Below are 18674 nucleotides of genomic sequence, written 5' to 3'. Positions count from 1 at the left end.
CCTTAACAATATTATTCAATAACAATAATAATAACATTTGTTATTTCTCACATTGGGTGGTATCAAGAATTCAGATTCCAGCTGTAGAAAAAAATAAATAAATCCAAATTTCATGAGAATGAGCAACAACTGGATCAGAAGGACTATGATTAAAACCCTTTAACACCACACTGATTTTATCTTCCGACTACTGACCCCGGTCTATGACAACATTATATTTATACTGGCCCAACAATCATGATGCGTGTTCACAAAGATTCAATCCTTAGAACATATTGCACTTTACAGTATACACATGTAAAACTACACAGACACCAGCTCTTTTGCCTGACAGTATCAAACCAAACAGTGAATCAACATGATTCTCGTTTTTCCTCCACCATCCAGTTGCTTGATCTGCAGGATGTTTACGACACCGATGTCACCCCTCCTTCACCTCACCCATCTCCCGCTCTCTTCTTCCTCTTCATCTTCATCCCCACCCATCCTCCCTCACCCCTGCTTTAATCCCCTCTTCTCTTCCCTTGACCATCCTCTTGCTTAATTTCCTCCCTTTCTCCTCCCAACTCTTGCCCTATTTTCCCAGCTCTGTTCAGCTTACGGCTCACTGTAGTCATAGGAAATAGCACGACGGTGAGCTAACATCAGTTTCCTGTTTGACACATTCATACAGTGTTTTGATGCTGGTCAAGGTGAAACCTGTAAAGACGGAGCAGACGGAGCAGGACGTGAGCATCAGGGGTTAACTAGAGGTTGTGCTGTGGCGCATGAGGGCTGAGCGGCACATCCCCACATGCTCATTCCAGACAATGACGCGGGTTCGAAATGCGTTTGACGCATCGACCGTCTTGTCATTTCCTCCTGCTGTCAGTTTGTTTTCCTGTCTTTCTCTGCGGTCTGTTAGACAATAAAGTAGAAACATGATGAAGCATTTTTCTTATGAAGGATGCAGATTTGCCATTAGTAGGTTTTACAGATGGCGACAAAGGGGGAAGAAGCTGTTTATTAGTCAGTGATAATATATGTGAGTGTAACTGAAAATACTGTTAATACCATCAGTTAAGAGACAGGAGGTAAAATGTCCACAACATGTTCTGACTCTTTCTGTCAGCTGCTGCTTGTCGCTGGCCGGTCTCACATCGTTCACTAATGAGTGAGTGACATCTGCTGGGGGCCTGTGTGACAGAGCGCTGTCACCCTGCCTGACACTGGGAAAACACGTCTATTCAGCAAATCCATCCACCCAACCTGCTTCCATCCTCCCGCCACAGCAGCAGGCATGGTGACATTTATAAAAGCCAGTGAGTCACATCAGAAAATTCCTCTGCTAAGGAGTAAAATAAATAATTGTAATGATAATAATGGGTATAAAAATTAAAATAATAATAATAATAATAATCATACAAACTTCCTGTAATTTGTTTGAAATTGGTTTTGGTTTCATATCGCTTGTTCTGCATATTACTGACACCTGGTTTGAGACATCTCCTTTACCCATCTCGCTCATAAAGTCAAAGTGCTTCTGCTTGCATCAGCACTCAACCTCATAACAATTTGTGAGCAGTGGATTATGAGCTTCTTCTGCATAGTAACACTCCCACTGGTGTCCTGTACGCCTGATATCTCCTCCTTTCACACCAGCTGACGGGTGACACATCTCTACCGGGCTGAAAACTTTGGTAATTTATTGTAAAATGGCACAAATTTTCACCAATTTATTGTTTGTCGTATGTTTCTTGGAAATAAATGGATTCCAAGGGACTATACTCTGTTGTTCCAGATCAGTAAGAGATTCAAAATGAAATGAAACCCACTGTGTGAAAAATGTGATGACACTTTTTAACATTGATTTTCCAACATAATATTTTTGTATCTTTCACCATAACTGTATTTACTGTTGTTGTAGCAGAGATTCTAACTTCTTGAAAACATGGAGCTCATCATATTCTTGTTTTTGATGAATCCATTCTTTTACCATTCATCAATCAATCAATTTTCAATTAGGTGACAATTCACTGAACAATTAGAATCAGAATCAGAATTATCTAATGCCAGTATTACCCCCAGCCACTTCACTGTCAGACAATTATAGCGTTGAGTTACTAACTTTACATAATAATAATAATAATAATAATAATAATGTAGAAAAGAAAGAGCAAGAAAGTCTTCCTGTAAATGTCCACCAGGAGCATGATGGGAAATAATCTCAAAAGAATCTAGTCTTCCAGATAGTGACCCCGCAAGATCCCCAGCCTTTATAAAATCGAGACTAAAAACTGTGACTTATGACACATTGTCTTCAGATGTGAGAGGGTCTTTACTCTATGGATGGCATAAGGCAATAATGCTGCCCTTATTTTTCCAAGCCCCCACCTTGCTGAAGTGTCCACGAGAAAGACACTGAGCTCCCATCAGCTCCTCAGCTAACCCTGACCTCTGACCTCCCAGTGGAGAAGAAGACAGTTTTGCCACATAATTATGATTTTATCCTGATATAGCACTCGTTGCCGTTTGATTGATACCTAGATTACATTGACTGGATGCATCCAATATGACGTGAGTATCAGACAGCCGGCATCACTATGAGCTGGACCAGACTGCATTATATGATTCTGCAATTCAAACACAATTTCTACAGCCACGCTCTCATTTCATTCTCTAAAATCTCACACCGTGCGAAGCTCTGTTAAACGTCACTCTGTAAATGAAGGCCTGCATCAGACCTCCCACTGCCTTGTAAAAGCATAATGGGGTGGCTGTGGGGGAAATGAGAAGTGGTGGTGGAGAAGGGGAGAAAGGTGGGGAGAGGAGAAAGGAGATTAGAAGAGAGACAGAGGTGGAGGAGGAATGAGTCAAACAGAGGAAGGACAGAAGGAGGGAGGGACATACTAGATGATAGAAACAGGGTTTTTGACCACAGCCTGACCAGGACTGAATTTTTCTGGCCGATATCAATATTGATATTTGGGAGTTACATCTGTCTAACTATATTTCTGTCAATAGTAGTCATCCATGAACAACAACCTTGATACACATGCATTAGATTTGTTCCATTAAAGAATTGTGACCACGATTGAGCAGGACATTTTACAATTGAAAAATCAATTTCTCAGTGCTCTCTGCTGGGAAAACTATGTACTGTAATGGCAGCAAAGCTTTTAAAATACCTCAAACCTAATTTGACATTTCTGAACTGCAATGGATTGTTACTTATCAGCCAACATCTACACCAATACTGACAGATCTGCAATAAGCACCTGCAGATTTACTGTGTCTTTCAAGCTCCAATTTTGACACATGAATTTTGAGATTCACCTGCCAAATGCCAAAATAAGTGCATTCGCAAGCCATTCATTCAGGAAATCTGCTGGGGTCTTTACCAAACAAGCATGTTCCCTTTCATTTGTAGAATATGATTTGTAGGCCGGGGGGCACCTCTGTAGCACCACAATTTATATTACATACATTGCGAATTATATTACATTATAAAAAAGGTATGCTATGACGTATCTTACCTACATGGAAATAAAAAAAATTGCAAGTCCTGTGATTTCAAAATTGCACTTGGTCATATTGTAATTTCGATTACATTTTGATTAATAGTTCTGTCCTAAACAGAAACAAGAAAACACAGGTGTCATGAAAAAGACTGAATCTGTAATATTTGTACAATAAAAACATATTCTTTGGCAGCCAACTTTTAACTCTTATATTTCAGAGCATCCTTAAATGCACCAACAAGAGACTTCATGAAAATCTCTTCATGAGATTGCAAATTTGAGATTGAATTTGAGATAGAGATTGAAAATTAATCTATTGTATGGTTCAGAAAATATTTCAAAAGAATGGGAAATATGTGATTGTGGAAGTTTAGTAAAACATAAAAAATCAACAGCACGGTTCTTAAAAAAAAATCTTAAAAATCCACTCAGTACATGTTCAGCCATGTAAACTTTAAGCTCTGGTTGGAAAAACGCCACAACTGCTTTTTTCATGCAACAGCTCAAATAAGTTGGTCTGAGACTCAGCTGAGTAAATTCCTAAAATGCAAAACAGGCAAGAGACTGACAAAGAAAATGAGGAGACTGGAGGTGAGGTGATTGGGGAGGGCTTGTTTTGCTTCCCCGGTCCTCCCTCCTGACATACACGCTGAACACAAATATCATTCATTAACAGTAATGTGCCATCTTAACGCTGATGGATGGGGCACAGGCCCACAGCCACACACACACACACACACACACACACACACACACACACAGACACACACACAAAATGCTATAAAACACACAGAGACAATTTAAAGACGAACCTGCTGGGGAGCTGGGACGGCTCAGTCACACACACACACACACATACGCATATACACACACACGCAAGCGGGCACAGACACAGTCATACACACAGAAGCCTGGAGCTCAGGTGTCAGGCTAGCACGCTGCAAATGAAGACATTTCCTACAGCTGGCAACCTTTGATGGCTCTATGATTCCTCTGCCGCTCACTAGCACTCCTCAGAGGGAATGAGATGAGAGAGAGAGAGGAGAGAGAGTGACCAACATAACTAGAGAGAAACAGGGACGCCGGTGAGCCAAAGAAAGACCGTTTTTGAGCCTCAAGTAAGGTACATCCAGAGGTGTCTTTGGTTAAGGGTGCTGTCTGGACTGTTTCTACATACATGAATCGTTACTGCATTATTTTTGAGATGGTATCTCAGGTGCCATGAGAAGAATAGCTGCCATAATTGGACCCTATGCAGCATTTTACAGACATAGTCCACATGGCAAGCAGGTCAGAAATCTGCTGTACAGTGCAAAACAGGAAGAGGGCGCCGTTATTTCAAAGGAATCAAAATTAAAGGCTTAAAGGAAATATCACCTCAGCCGATAGAGAGCTTAAGCGAAACCCAAACATCCAGGCTCTGTTCCAGATGTTAGAAAAACTTATTGAAATCACAATGACCACTACAGCCTCAGAACATAACCTAATAGTTCTGTTTTTAGCAACCTTCACTGAGCACCAATCTCCAACAGACCCGAGACCTTTGTGAAAACCCACTCAGCAGAATTGGCCGCAGATAGTCCAGACATGGCTGTATCAATAACAAGACAGTACAATCAATAGCACTAGCCAGTGGCACAGCACAGATTACAACCAAGGGAGGGAGTGGGACATAAAATGAGCCCTTGAGGTTGACTCAGAACAATCCGACTAATACATAACACTGACAGGGTCGTCGTAATACCCTCATTTTCACGAGGGAAGAGTGCTTTTAAATATAAGTTTAACACAGACATTTATACAAAAGAGGTTCAGTAACATTAGTGTAGGACATGCAACAATAGCTCCCAAATAAAAGGCTCATTAGGTATGAGTATACGGTAAATGCCAAATGAAGCTAAATGTGGGTGTAACAGGATTGATTTGATTATTTAGACAAATGACATGGAATCATCTTCTTAAAAGGCACGAGGGTTACACGTATATGTGCTGCCGCAAGCAAGGTTAAAGAGTTAAGGAGTGCTGTCACACACCTAGTACAGGCTACTCTACTGAACGTCAACCACTAGTTGGCATTTAGACAATGGGTTCTTGCTCCAACCAAACAATGGACTTATCATACAGATACATGATTAACAAATGCCTTAAACATAAAAAAGAAAATGTATCAATCCATGTATTAAATAGACACGCCTTTTATCTATAATAAACACTACAAAAACAGCCAACATAAAGCATTTGTTATCAAAATGCTTATGAAAGCTAATGATTCATCATACAACACAACTTTAAACCAAAACAGCTTCTTATTCTTATTATAAGATACCACACACATAACTTAATTATGAGTATTTGTCTACTATCAGTTTTATATATTGTATTGACAACAGGCAACTGGTTTTGTTTGCTGTTGCTTGGCAACATTTGATAGCTTAAATGGCAGAGGTGAGCTGCAACATTATTAATTAATTTAATGCTGCAGTGATTTACCCCAATAACAGTATGGCACAACTGTTGCATAAAAACAATATCAAACCTTGTTCACTGAACATTTTCTGAACAGTTTTTTTTCAAGCCCCTGTATGGTATAAACAAACAAACTTACCTGTTGCTTTGGTCAGTGAGAGAGGGGGTGGGAGTAATCTTACCTGACATGCAGGTTCGTCTATTGCTGATAGATCCATAGCAGTTAGCGTGGCATCCGAATGTCCTGTGGCCGTGTTTGGAGCGGTTGATACTGGGTTAGAGGAGCCCGAACTTGGTCCCGGTGCGTTAGCTGGAGTAGTCGGTTTTGGGTTTTTCCCGATACAGCTCTTTTCTGACTGCCATTGTCTGTTATTCCACTTTCTCGATGCGTTGCCTCTTGAAAAAACTTGTTCAGAAATCTTTGGTTCGACATTTCTGCATTTTAAATAAAAATCTCCAGGGCTAACGTTAGCTAGCTAGCTTGATCTGTTGCTAACCGTCAGGTGATTAGCTCAAACGCCGCCTGCGTCAACGCTACCCCGCGCTTATTTGAACTTTGAACTTTCATTACAAGTGACGTGGAGTGTCTGTCCATTAGTCAGTTTTCTGCGCTCAATTTTAAAACGGAATTGAATAATGAGAAATGAAATTAAGTTTTTTGTTTGTTTGTTTTTTTAAAAATAAAAAAATTTGCAGCTAACTCACGGGCTACATTTTTTCTGGTTATGCTGGGTGTGCCAGCTTTAGATTCACAGGCACTTCCGGGTACACTTGCGACCACACAGGTGAAGTAAACTACAAGGTTGGTCTTAGAAAATACTGTAGAAAATAATTGAGACGTTTTACTTACTTACTTTTACTTTCCTATATAAATGTCTAAAATCTGTTGAAAAGTGCTCTATGTGTTTCTCGGTTAAATGCTTGGTGGAGAAATCCTGGATCCATTATTTATCTTTTTATTTATTTATTTATTTTTACTGTTTTCTGTTTTACTGTTTTATTTTATTTGGCTGAGTAGAGAAATACTTCAGAGTCAGGTTTATTGCCAAGTAGGTTTTCACATAAGACGAATTTGCTTTGGTGTTTTGGTGCATATAATAAACAAAGGCTTGTAAGAAGAAAATATAAAGAAGAATAAAGCAAAGCAAGTACTGCAGGTCAGATGGTTTAAATATAAATAGAAAAACGTAATAATAACATTTACAATAAAAATGAGAAAAAATATTTTGAAAAATACAAAAAATGTAAAATGTGCAAAACTAATGAGGGAATGTGCAATAGTTCACAGTTAGTTAGTCTAAAAGTACTTAAATCAGCTTCAACATAGCCACTGTAAGGTTGCTAAAATCCCAAATTTCCAGAAAAAAACAAGAACATGACCTCAATGATAAATTGCATTAAGTTATAGACTGCAATGCTGCATTCATGTTATACTGGATAATTACTAGTTTAAGACTTGTAAATGCCAGTTATATCAACATCCAAGTCATGATTAGGTCTACAACTAGTAAACTCAGAAAATGTTTGGTTTGCAGTGACATTAGCCCTTTGTTCAGAAAAGAAACACAGTTCATGGGATAATCTGAGTAACACAATCAATAATAATAACAGACTACTGGGTTAAAACACAAAGGCTGCTAAAGCTCTTAACAATGGTCTCAATTGTTTTTGTCTCAGTTGGTAATTAGCAATTTGACAATGACATATTACTGCGCATATATACTTGAAATACCCCACTGCTGTAAATTATAATATAAAGTCTGTCTTATCAATCTTATGTAACAGCAAAATAAATAAAATAATGAATAAATAAATTACCATTTGCCTGCCTTTGCCAAGGATATGCTAATAAGGTTACCGGTCAGTTATTCCACTTTTCCTAATACATTTTCTCAATTTGATCCCTGGTCCAACATCCCATCACCTGCTGGCTATTCAGATGATAATATTAAGAGATGAGAGAGAGAGACAGAGGGAGAGAGAGATTCAAATGATGGTATTAGGAGGAGAGGGATGGTTGGAGAGATGGCTGCTGTCACCGTTATGCGTCTATGACACCTCAATGTGCAATAGTCATTTGTGTGCATGTGGTTTTGTGTGTGTATGTGTGTGTGTGTGTGTGTGTGTGTGTGTGTGTGTGGTAATATGAGAATTGATGCTGAGGGCTGACCTCCTCTGCCCCTCTCATTTCCATTCAGCCATTTTAGTTCTTTTCGGAGTCAGCGGAGCCATTGTGGCTCAACCGGGGAGCAGTTTGTCCTCATTAGAACTGTTCTGAATGAAACCGAAGAGCTATGCATGGTGGGTATAATTCTCTGAGAAGAGAAGAGAAGAGAAGAGATTCGTTTTGTCCTTTATCATTGAATAGTTAATTAGTGTTTACACTTTTAACACACTCGCCATGCACAAATTAAAAATTTAACAAGCCTGTGATTTACGGTGAGAAGATAAGGACGCCAATAAAGAAATCATTTGACTTCTTTCCATGTGCCTCTCACTTTGTAAAATGCCCGGGATGTGACACGAGCATCTGTTTATATGTATGGGCTCAGTGGACTCAGTGATATGTGAGATACATTGAGCATTATCATACGGAGCAAATGTCTTGATATATAAGTCCATGCTGCCACGCCGGCGTTATGGTTATGGATTAGGCACATTCCATAAGTGCGGGACTGTGCTGTGAGGGAGGCAGAGATGTATCGGCCATATAAAAACTGCACCTGCGCCGTAGTTAATCATTTATTCAGCTAGCTTCTTCATTCCTCTAACACCTAACACTTATGCAGGACCATATTTTTCAGGCCAAAATAATTCAAAAGCCACTTCCTCTTCAGTATCTGTGCGCATCATCTCCCTTTTTCTCATCTCTGTTTTTTCCAGTTCTATCAGTTTCGTTTTCTCGTCTTTGTTATTGGATTTGATTTTACTCCATGTCTTCACTGCAGAGCTTTCTCTCACCCCCCACCCCGCACCCTCCCTTCCTTTTTGCCCTCACCCTCTTTTGTCTCTCCGTCTTTTCCGAGCTGTTTCATGTACAGACAGGTAACAGTGAGGCTTTTACTGGAAGCAGCCGTGTAGAATGGGGGCCGCATCCTCAATACACCTGTCAAAGGTTGTTTTACAGTGCTGGAGACAAAAACACACCCGCACACACTTGCACAGTAGACTGGAGAGCGGTCAGTGACAAATGGTGACAGATTGATCCAGTGAGAGTCCAGTCTGTGTCAACTGCAGCCATGTGTGAGGTGGATTCAGTGTGTGTGTGTGTGTGTGTGTGTGTGTGTGTGTGTGTGTGTGTGTATCTGTGTGTGTGTGTGTGTGTGTGTGTGTGTGCTACTTGAAGATCTTGCTGTTTTCTTCATTGTTTTCTTTGTAAAGGGGACCAGATGAAAGAAAATACCTGTGAACACAAAAGGATCATATTACAAAAGGCAAAAAATATATAATCAAATAAAATAAAACCTGAATATTTGTTCCTCTTGGTTTGTGAGATAAAAAAAGAAACATATTTTTGCAACCGTTTGACACATGAATAAATTATTTGTGCATCATATGATGCAGTTGTTGCTGTCGGTATGGGGCTAAAAGTACAGTATCATCACAGTAACTTTTATTTTGAAAAGCAATTTAGAATTTGTATCTACATCAACAACAAGCTGCACATAGAATTTTTCTCAGTACTTAAATTTCCACGTTTTCTTTTTGAACATCTCAGCGTAAAGTCAGAATGAATGAATATCAACGAATCAGGTCATTTGCCCTGTAAAAACTCAAATCTCAATCTAAACCTAAAAGAAGGAAACCAAAATTTTTACTCTTGTAGTTTTGTTGTCCTTTTAGTCATGAAATATAACAATGCACACCATCCTTTTTGAGAATACAGTATATGTGTGTTACAGCCTTGTAAAAATAATGTTAATTGGGACAGTTTGCCAAGATGTCCCTGAACTAGTAAGATAAAGCCTTTATTTTGTGTGAGCAGGTTACAATCTAGGATTTTAGATGCTCAGCACAAATCATTCCTTACTTATAAGGAAAGATAAATTACAAACATATTGTCTCATAAAAAGTACTACGATGTAGGGCCTTTAAGCTGTCAGTGTGCACAGTGTAGTTCAGGTATGAGCTACAGAGGCTGTGGTCTATTGTGAAATTCTCAAAATCTAGCAAGATCACATCTTTAAAAATCATTTCAATGCAACTTTACAAACTCTAAAGCTGCTATAACCAATATGTTTATAACAACAGCGGATCAAATGACTATGTGCGATGTGAAAGGTGTCACTCTGCGGTTGCCGTCATCCCTATACAGAGCTCCTTTTGTTTTTGGTTTTAAAGCCTGTATCTTTACCTTTTTTTGGCTTGATTTTCAGATGCAACAGGAAAAACAAAATCGCTGCTCAGAGCTAACCTGTCCAGCACCAGATGGCAGACGGAAAGGTCAGCAAGATGGGGAACACTGAGGAGCATTTAGCAGCTGAAGAGCCTGATATTACTCTCGGGAGTTTGTGGAGCTCAAAGGTAAAGCCTGAAGGAGAATTAAGACTGGACTTACATTCATCAGGTGGCTAAAAACATGACTCTAAATGAATGATGATGTTGCTGTTAATGCTTATAATGTTACTGTCTGCATCTGCTGGGTGTGTTAATAAGCAAGTGCTAAACTTAAACTTAAAGGGTGATGATGAGTCTTTCAGTTTCCTCTGCAAAAAAAATCAGTTAATGCATTCTTTTTTAAATGATTAGTATTTTAGCCACAAGATATATCTCAATACTAGATGTCAACAGTGTGGATATGACAGGAAACAAATGAGAAAGAGATACAACAAAGGTCCCGAGTCAAAAATGAAATCAATCAGTGGTCATTAGGAGTCTGTCTACAGAACACAGGTTGAACCAGGGTTGTTCTCTTCGCTCCTGCACTGACATTATTTTCATATCATTGAGTGATCTACCTCATGTTACCTTTTTTCCACTTATTAACACCATCTACAAAATTCAGAAAAGGTGAAGCTACTTTGAGAAGAAGGGAAATTGTTTGCAGTGATTATCATGTCCCCCTGTTCACCACATTATAGTCCTCCTGCTTTGTCCTGGTTTCACCTCCCTCCAGGCTAAACACTCGCACACTCCCATCCCTGCATTGAAATTTATGAAAATCATCTTTGTAATATTCAGCCAGTGCCTGTCTGCATGCTATATATATTTATATATAACAACCTTATTAAATCAGTTCAAAGTAGGACGATCCCGTGATTACATTGAAGTGGGGAGAAGAGAAGGGGAGGAAAAAGAGGCGAAAGGGGGGAGAGGGAAGAAAAATCAATGCCACCGGGTAATTGCATATTACAGCGTTATTTTGTGCATTGATATTGATAATACGTATGTTTACATTTGCTGTGATTAAAATCAATGCTGTAAAGTGAGTTATGACAGCGTGGCCTGATGGGACGGCTTTATGGCTGAGAGGGACTAATGAGGTGGTTGATGGGAAGGAAGGATTGCCTTCATCCATCTCTCCACTGAATACTTCCTGCGAGGGGCCGAGGGACCGATCCACACCGACTGTCGCCTGTAACACGCTATACAGGACTCATTTTTAAACTCAACGTTTTTTCCTCAAAATATTCTGCCTGTAGTGCAACACGGTTTAACTCATGCTCAGGTCAGTTTCACGTGTCTTAGCAGGTACATTTTAAAACTGCTCATTGAATTGCCTGTTAAAGGAACAATTCAGCAAAAAGAAACCGAAGTGATAATCTATCCATTCCCAGATTAGTCAAAAGAAAAACATAAAACCGGAAACCTCCACTAAAGGGTTCAAACAAGGGTTGAAAAATTACCAAACATTTTTATATATAGTGCAGCAACTGTATGGTAGAGTCCAAAGGTCTAACATATCCTTTTAGTATTAGTAACCATGCTAGCAGCTCCATTATAATGTTGATCTGACAGCATTTTGGTCCAAACTGCAATATCTCTACAACTGATGGATGGCTTGTCATGAAATTTAGGCCTTTCCCCTACTGATGTTAGCATGCTAACCAGCTAGCCCTGGCCCAGCTCTTCACTTTCCGATAGCGCTGAAGGCAGCGCTGCTCAGAAGGTGTATTATAACCTCTTGTATTATAAAGACAAAGATGGAAGGATGTGTCAAGCGACAATCACCACCACCCACTTCTGACAAGAAACAAACGTTCGGCAGCAGAGAACACGTAGGAACAGCTCCTTTAAACACTGAGATAAAGCATTTTTATCACCACTTCAGAGCCAGAATAGAGAGAAGGCATTAGTACAGTGAGGAAGTCATGTATGTATGGAAGTATTGCATTAAGGCTAAACCTATCCTTTGATTTTTCAAGATGGAGTTCCCTCTTCCTGTCTTTATCTCTCCCTCTAACTAGCTAATGTCACTCCACACGGAGAGCTGTTGAGTACGCTACCTTTGCTAACATTGTTAACGTGGCTCTTTGGATTACATATTTCACTCTGGCTGCTAATGTTGGCTCAGCGTTTCAGGCATCAGGTGCCTCGGTTAAGTGTGTGCTCCTCAATTGTGTAAATGCGTTAGATTGTGTTTTTGAAACAAGACCCGCCACAGGGAAGCACAGGGGGTTTAAATGCGCTGTGTGCAGTACGTGCACACGAACGTACACAAAACAGACACAAATGCATGTGTGTGCAGTAACCGCAACTTCTTTGGAAACCACAGAAAGCCATCTGTGATGACAGAGAGTCCTGTAAGTGCTATCAGATATACACGCTGTAAGTACATTTACACCCTGGCTGTGTTTTCACTGGTCTCTTTCAAGTGCTTTACTCCACACAAATCAGGTTTTGACAGAGGTTAAATTATTTATTTCCAGATTTCTCACTTTTAACTGCTTTCATACATCTCTTAGTAAAATGTGTATGGCTTAACTCATGGAGGAAGTTTCAGGTAACAAGGTGTAAAAAGTGTTATGTGTTCAGATGGGCCAGATTGTTATTTAATGACTCCGGGAACTCACTCCTGACCGAGAGTAATACACATCTACATTAACTTGCCGCAAATATGGTTTGGTTTACAGAAACAAGTCAAAACACTGCACGTATCAAAGTGCCACAGTGTGTGTGTGAGCATCTGTGCGTAAATTATTATGGACTGAGGTGTGGGGCAGAGGGAAGCACTTTCAGTCTGGGTGTTGCATGTTCAGGACCTGACAAATTCATGCAAATTACCTCCATCACTGAGAGAAAGAGAGAGAGAGAGAGAGAGAGAGAGAGAAGTTGTGAGATGAACAGAGACAGAGAAAGGTAAAACATGGCTGAGATGTACAGTAGCAGGGAGGTAGAAGTGCAGCAGCAGCATCCATCCACTCATCCACCCCCCGCCCCCCTTCCACTTTTCAGGTTTCAGTCCCTGTGTGGCCAAGGCTCTAACTTTAATTAAAAGTTTCTGCGGCAGAGGTGACCCGTCGGTGTCGAGGTGAGGGAAAGGCAGACAGGAAAGATGGAGTGATTAAAGAAAGGGAGAAGAGGGAAGACGCAAAAATATCATCTCTATTATGTGTGTGTGTGTGTGTGTGTGTGTGTGTGTGTGTGTGTGTGTGTGTGTGTGTGTGTGTGTGTGTGTGAACGTACAGTATGTGAGTTAATCCAGCTGCTGCAGAATAATAAACCATTATTCATTTGGAAGATTGATATCTATTGAGTTAGCATGAATTTCCAAATAGGCCTTTATTTAAGTCAAATTAAGAGAGAGGGCCTTTATTTATGTATCATTAAGGACCTGTATCACCTACATGTGTTTGATCATATTCAAGTAAGAACCCTCCCTGTTTGCTGATTTGCTCCTATTTGCTTTTAATTTGCTTTTGCTGCTGTTCCTCCATCTGTTTCACTTTAAAAGCCTTCCAGGTTTTAATGGGACATAATCTCTTGACTTCCCCAGAGGACTTTTACTGAGAAACATCTGCAGGAAGTGTTTATTAACAGCAGGTTAACATCGGAAAAAGAACCACTGCCGTAAATTCTCAAAGGCTGCGGGAGGAATCAGGCCTGTATTTCAAGGCTCAGACAAACAACAGGCCTCTGGTGTGAGCGTACAGTGTACTTGTTTAGCGAGACTTCGTCCTGTTTTCTGACGTGAATTCGCTGTTGATGCCGTTTGCCTCTGTGTTTAACTGTTATCTTGATTAATTGAGCATAATGAACATTTCCATATCACTGAATTCAACAGTATAACAGTGATTCTCTGATTCTCTCTCGGTTTACAGTTGGTGAAACTCAAAATCTCAACACTTCCTGCACAAATATTCCAAATTAAAAGCCTTTTAGTGGGCTCAAATGACATCATCATCCCTCCCTGCAGGAACTTTATTAGGGATTTTGTTGTTGGATTAACACTGATCAAAAAGTAAATAAATAAACAAATAAATAAATAAAAAACAGCACCATTCACGCCTGCTCTAATTGTTATTTACTCAGATTTAGAAACAACCAGCCTGTATCTGTTCATGCCACCCAATTATTTGAAGACTGGCTTTTATTTCAGAATAAATGGTAAGTGGGGGAAAAAAATTCTCATAAAAAACCCCACAATACATACGCTATTACCTCTCTACTTGTCTGTGCTTGTATGAGTGAACTGAACACGTGTATATCTGTTTTCTTCTCCCCAAACCTATCAGCACTATATGTGTGAGCATGTGTGTGTGTGTGTGAGTGTGTGTGTGCTTCGTGGCTCTGCAGCAGGCCAGCAGATCGTTGCGGTGTGCAAGCCACGGGGACAGTGAAATATAGCCACAATTAGCCCCGGACACAGTTCAATGATGATAGAGAGGCTCGGCACCCCTTAGACCATGATTAAAAGGCCTGCCCAGCCCACCGCTGATAGAGACAACTGATCTCACATTATTAGTAGTACGATCACCACCAACCACCAGCAGCAGCTTCATTCTAATGTGATCTGTGACAGCTTTTGTTCATTTATCATTCACTACTGAAAATATTTAACTCGTAATTGCCTTATTTGTTGTGTTCTTTATTCTGCTTTTGAACGTTTTTTTTAATTTGCTTATTGAGATGTGGTTGTGCTTTCGGGGTAAATTTGTATCTTCAGACTGTGAATTTGGAAATTTGTGAATAAATCTGGCAAATAATGGAACATCTGAATTTTAGAAATCTGTCATTTTAGACATATAAATTACATGTGGTGGACAATGTACTCAGACTGAAGTAAAAGGAAAAGACATGCAGTGGAAGAACAAAATTTACCTCTAAAATCTAGAGGAATAGAGGTGCAAAGACATACAAGTACATTAGGCTACTTGTGTAATATAAGTTTCCACCCTGTATATTTATTGCATCCAGTATTCATGTATTAAAGTAGCTGAAATATACTAAACTTACTATACAGTTAATATGATTTGTAATTGTTTTAGATTAGTAAATGTCAGTGTTTCTTTCAGAAATCTGTTCTTTTAAGGCAAAAAAAAATCATCAGAACATTTTTTTCAGAGCCATTTTACACAGTTTTTCTGAAACCTGTACTGGTGGTATTATTCAAATGGGTCTGCAGCTCTTTAACTCTCCCATCTATTCAATGGGATTTACTCTATTTCCCATTTACTTCCATTTGCTTTCTTTTCATTCCCCACTCCCACCCCTCTTGTTCTCCGTTTCCACCCTGCTCGTAGATCAACGCTGAGACCTTCTTTATCTTTTACACATCAGTAGTGCGGCGCCGTTCAGCCCTCCGCCCCATTTATTCTCCAACTTTTTCTTTTTTTTTTTTTTTTTTTTACTATTGCACCTCTGATAATGCACCTGCTCTGTCTCTATTCACTGTTCACATCAAGTCTGCATGGAGCAAACCTGCTCATCTGACTGACACCAGAGCAGAGAGAGCAGCTGGTATGAACAGAGGTCACACACACACACACACACACACACACACACGGATATGGAGAGTATATGAATGCATGGGTGTGTACAAGCATATATGTGAATGCACTGTCACCACAAACACACACATAAGTAAATACACACACCGGAAATTCAGGCAGAATACAAACACAAGTAAACAAACTCATGCTGCAGTGTCACATCCACATTAACAAGCACTCGCAGCCATGCAGGTGTACTGGTGCACACACCAGCACACACACACACACACACACACACACACACACACACACACACACACACACACACACACACACACACACACACACACACACACACACACACACACACACACAGTTGTAGTGACCATGGGGGCAGATACACACACACAGTCACAGCACCCCCATCCAAAACTGTGTCTGAGGAAAGTCACTCCTTAAAAAAAAAGAAAAAAAAGGGAAAGGTTGATAGATGGAGGGCTGGTAATGAAATGGAGACATCAAGGAGCATGAAGAGTAGAGGAGGGAGGGAGGGAGCATGGAAACAACTCAAAAGAGAGGCAGAAAGAGAAAGAGAGAGACGGAGAGAGGGGAATAAGAAGAATAGCCTTTCGCCTGTGTTCCATCAAGGGAGAAATTACACATTTACTAAGGTTTTTTCTTAAGACGACGGCCCTCATAGATCAAACCGCTTGGATGTACCAGCCAATTTTCAACATGAAATATAGACACCAGAAATCTATTACACCTGTGTTCTCTCCCCTTCTTCCATCTGCAGCTCTCTGTCGCTCTTTCCCGCAAAAGGTTGATGCATCTATATCACTGTCTCCTCTCTCCTCCGGGGCCGATCCCCGCGTCTCTCTCTCTCTCTCTCTCTCCCTTCCCTCCTTCCTGCGAGGCCATGGATCTCCCATTGTCTCTCTCTCTCTGACATGTGCATTATGTTACCCAGCAGTACATCTGCTTGACAAATGGGGAAGTTGATCATATTCAATAATTGTCTGACCTTTTCCCTTTGTTGTATTTCTGTTGCTTCTTTTAGTGCTGCAACATTAAAAAGACTTACAAGTGGATTTTTCTTCTTTTTTTTTGAGTGTATGAAGCTATAGCTGTTAAACCAGGCTACATTTGTCAGACTGATCACTTTATGACTGTTTTTTTCTGGATTAGATAAAAGTGATTTTGAAATTGCTTTTTAACTTTGATTTGACAATCTACAGGAAAAGAATATTTTTAAGATATAGAGCTTTGGGAGTGTCAGACGTAGCTCTCAAATGAAAATGTAAAATGTCCAACCAAGCATTGGACGTTCATTTCCTTTATTCCTTTGAAATGCACCAATAAAAATTAAGTGATATATGAAATAATTTTAGTTAGATTGATTAATGAAACAGCAATTTGTCTTGGAAGTATTGACCATAGTTATAAAGCTAAATCTAAATTCCCTACCCCACCTGCATATCAGCTGTTGTCTGTCCTTAAAGTCTTATTTTCTTCAAACAAATTAAAAAAAATCTATTTCAATTTGTTTCTGATGTAAATGTAGCTGCTTATTTTCTAAAGTCTTTTCTCTCGATTGTAGTGCAGACAGCTGCTTCCTTCTTCTTTCTTTTAAGAAAAAACTTCAGACTACTTAAAAACTATTTAAGTAGCACTCAATTTCGCAATTATAGGAACATTTAATACATTAAAATTTGATACACTATAAAGTATACAGTGTTTGTCAATTATAACTTCTCCTATTAAACATATGATTATATAATTATAGACAGAAATAACAATTTTTAACTGGAACTTTCATGAATATTTTTTGTTGCCAGTTGAATTTACATTTAAAATCACAGGTTTGACTTATTTTTCACTTTAAAAGCATCACATCCACAGAGTCCTAGTGAGCACATCTAAAAACTAAGTGCTGTAAAACTAAATTGATGACCAATGAAGGAAATTGTATGAATTTAAGGACTCACCCCTGAGTGAATATGAAGGAATTAAATCCCAGACATGTTGTAAAATATACGTAATCTACTGACAATTTTCTAAATCAAAAAAGTAAAAAAAAAGTGTTGTGTTTGGAGAGAGAAAGCCAGAGGGAGGGCTTGGTTATGAAAAAGGCCCTATCATCGTAAGTGTAGTGCCTGGTCCTGGATGTGGGAAGGAGTGTGGTGGTCATGAGGGAGGAGGAGGGGGTTTAGGAGTGAGCAGGTGAGCAACACAGTCCTACAGACTGAGGTTTAATCAGGACGTTGCATGAGAATACTATTGCATAAGTTGGAGTCTGAATGTGATGAGATAATTGATCTACGTTTCAGTATCAGAGTCAAGGATTTTCAAGACCAGTGTTGGTGCACCGAACACACAGCACACACTGTACTTACACACAGGATACAACAGCACCTCACATTGAGCGCAGATAAACCTCCATCATTCACCCGGACTGAACCCCAGAGCTGCAGAGAAGCATGTGCTGGACTATTTTTAATTCACGAGCCTTATGAACACCACACCTGACAAAATAAGGAAATTAAAGATGTTAAAGTGATAAAAAAAAAAAAAAAAAAGGTGCTGATCTCACACATCCATTGTTTAGAGGGCTTGAACACCCTGGTGTCACTGAGGTGTTGTTACAGTTTGACCCGTTAATGGATTATCACTGTCAGTGCAGTGCGAACAAATAAAAGTCAAACAGCTGTCACCTGGACAGCAGGATGTGTTCAGGCACCGCACATCCTGCAGCGACTACACCCCCCCTCACTAATATAACACACACACACACACACACACACACACACACACACACAAGTTCTAAGTTTTGTTG

This window comes from Seriola dumerili, unplaced genomic scaffold (assembly GCF_002260705.1).
Source record: "Seriola dumerili isolate Sdu_G_001 unplaced genomic scaffold, Sdu_1.0 BDQW01000116.1, whole genome shotgun sequence".
Lineage (NCBI taxonomy): Eukaryota > Metazoa > Chordata > Actinopteri > Carangiformes > Carangidae > Seriola > Seriola dumerili.
This window is presented reverse-complemented; position numbering follows the sequence as displayed.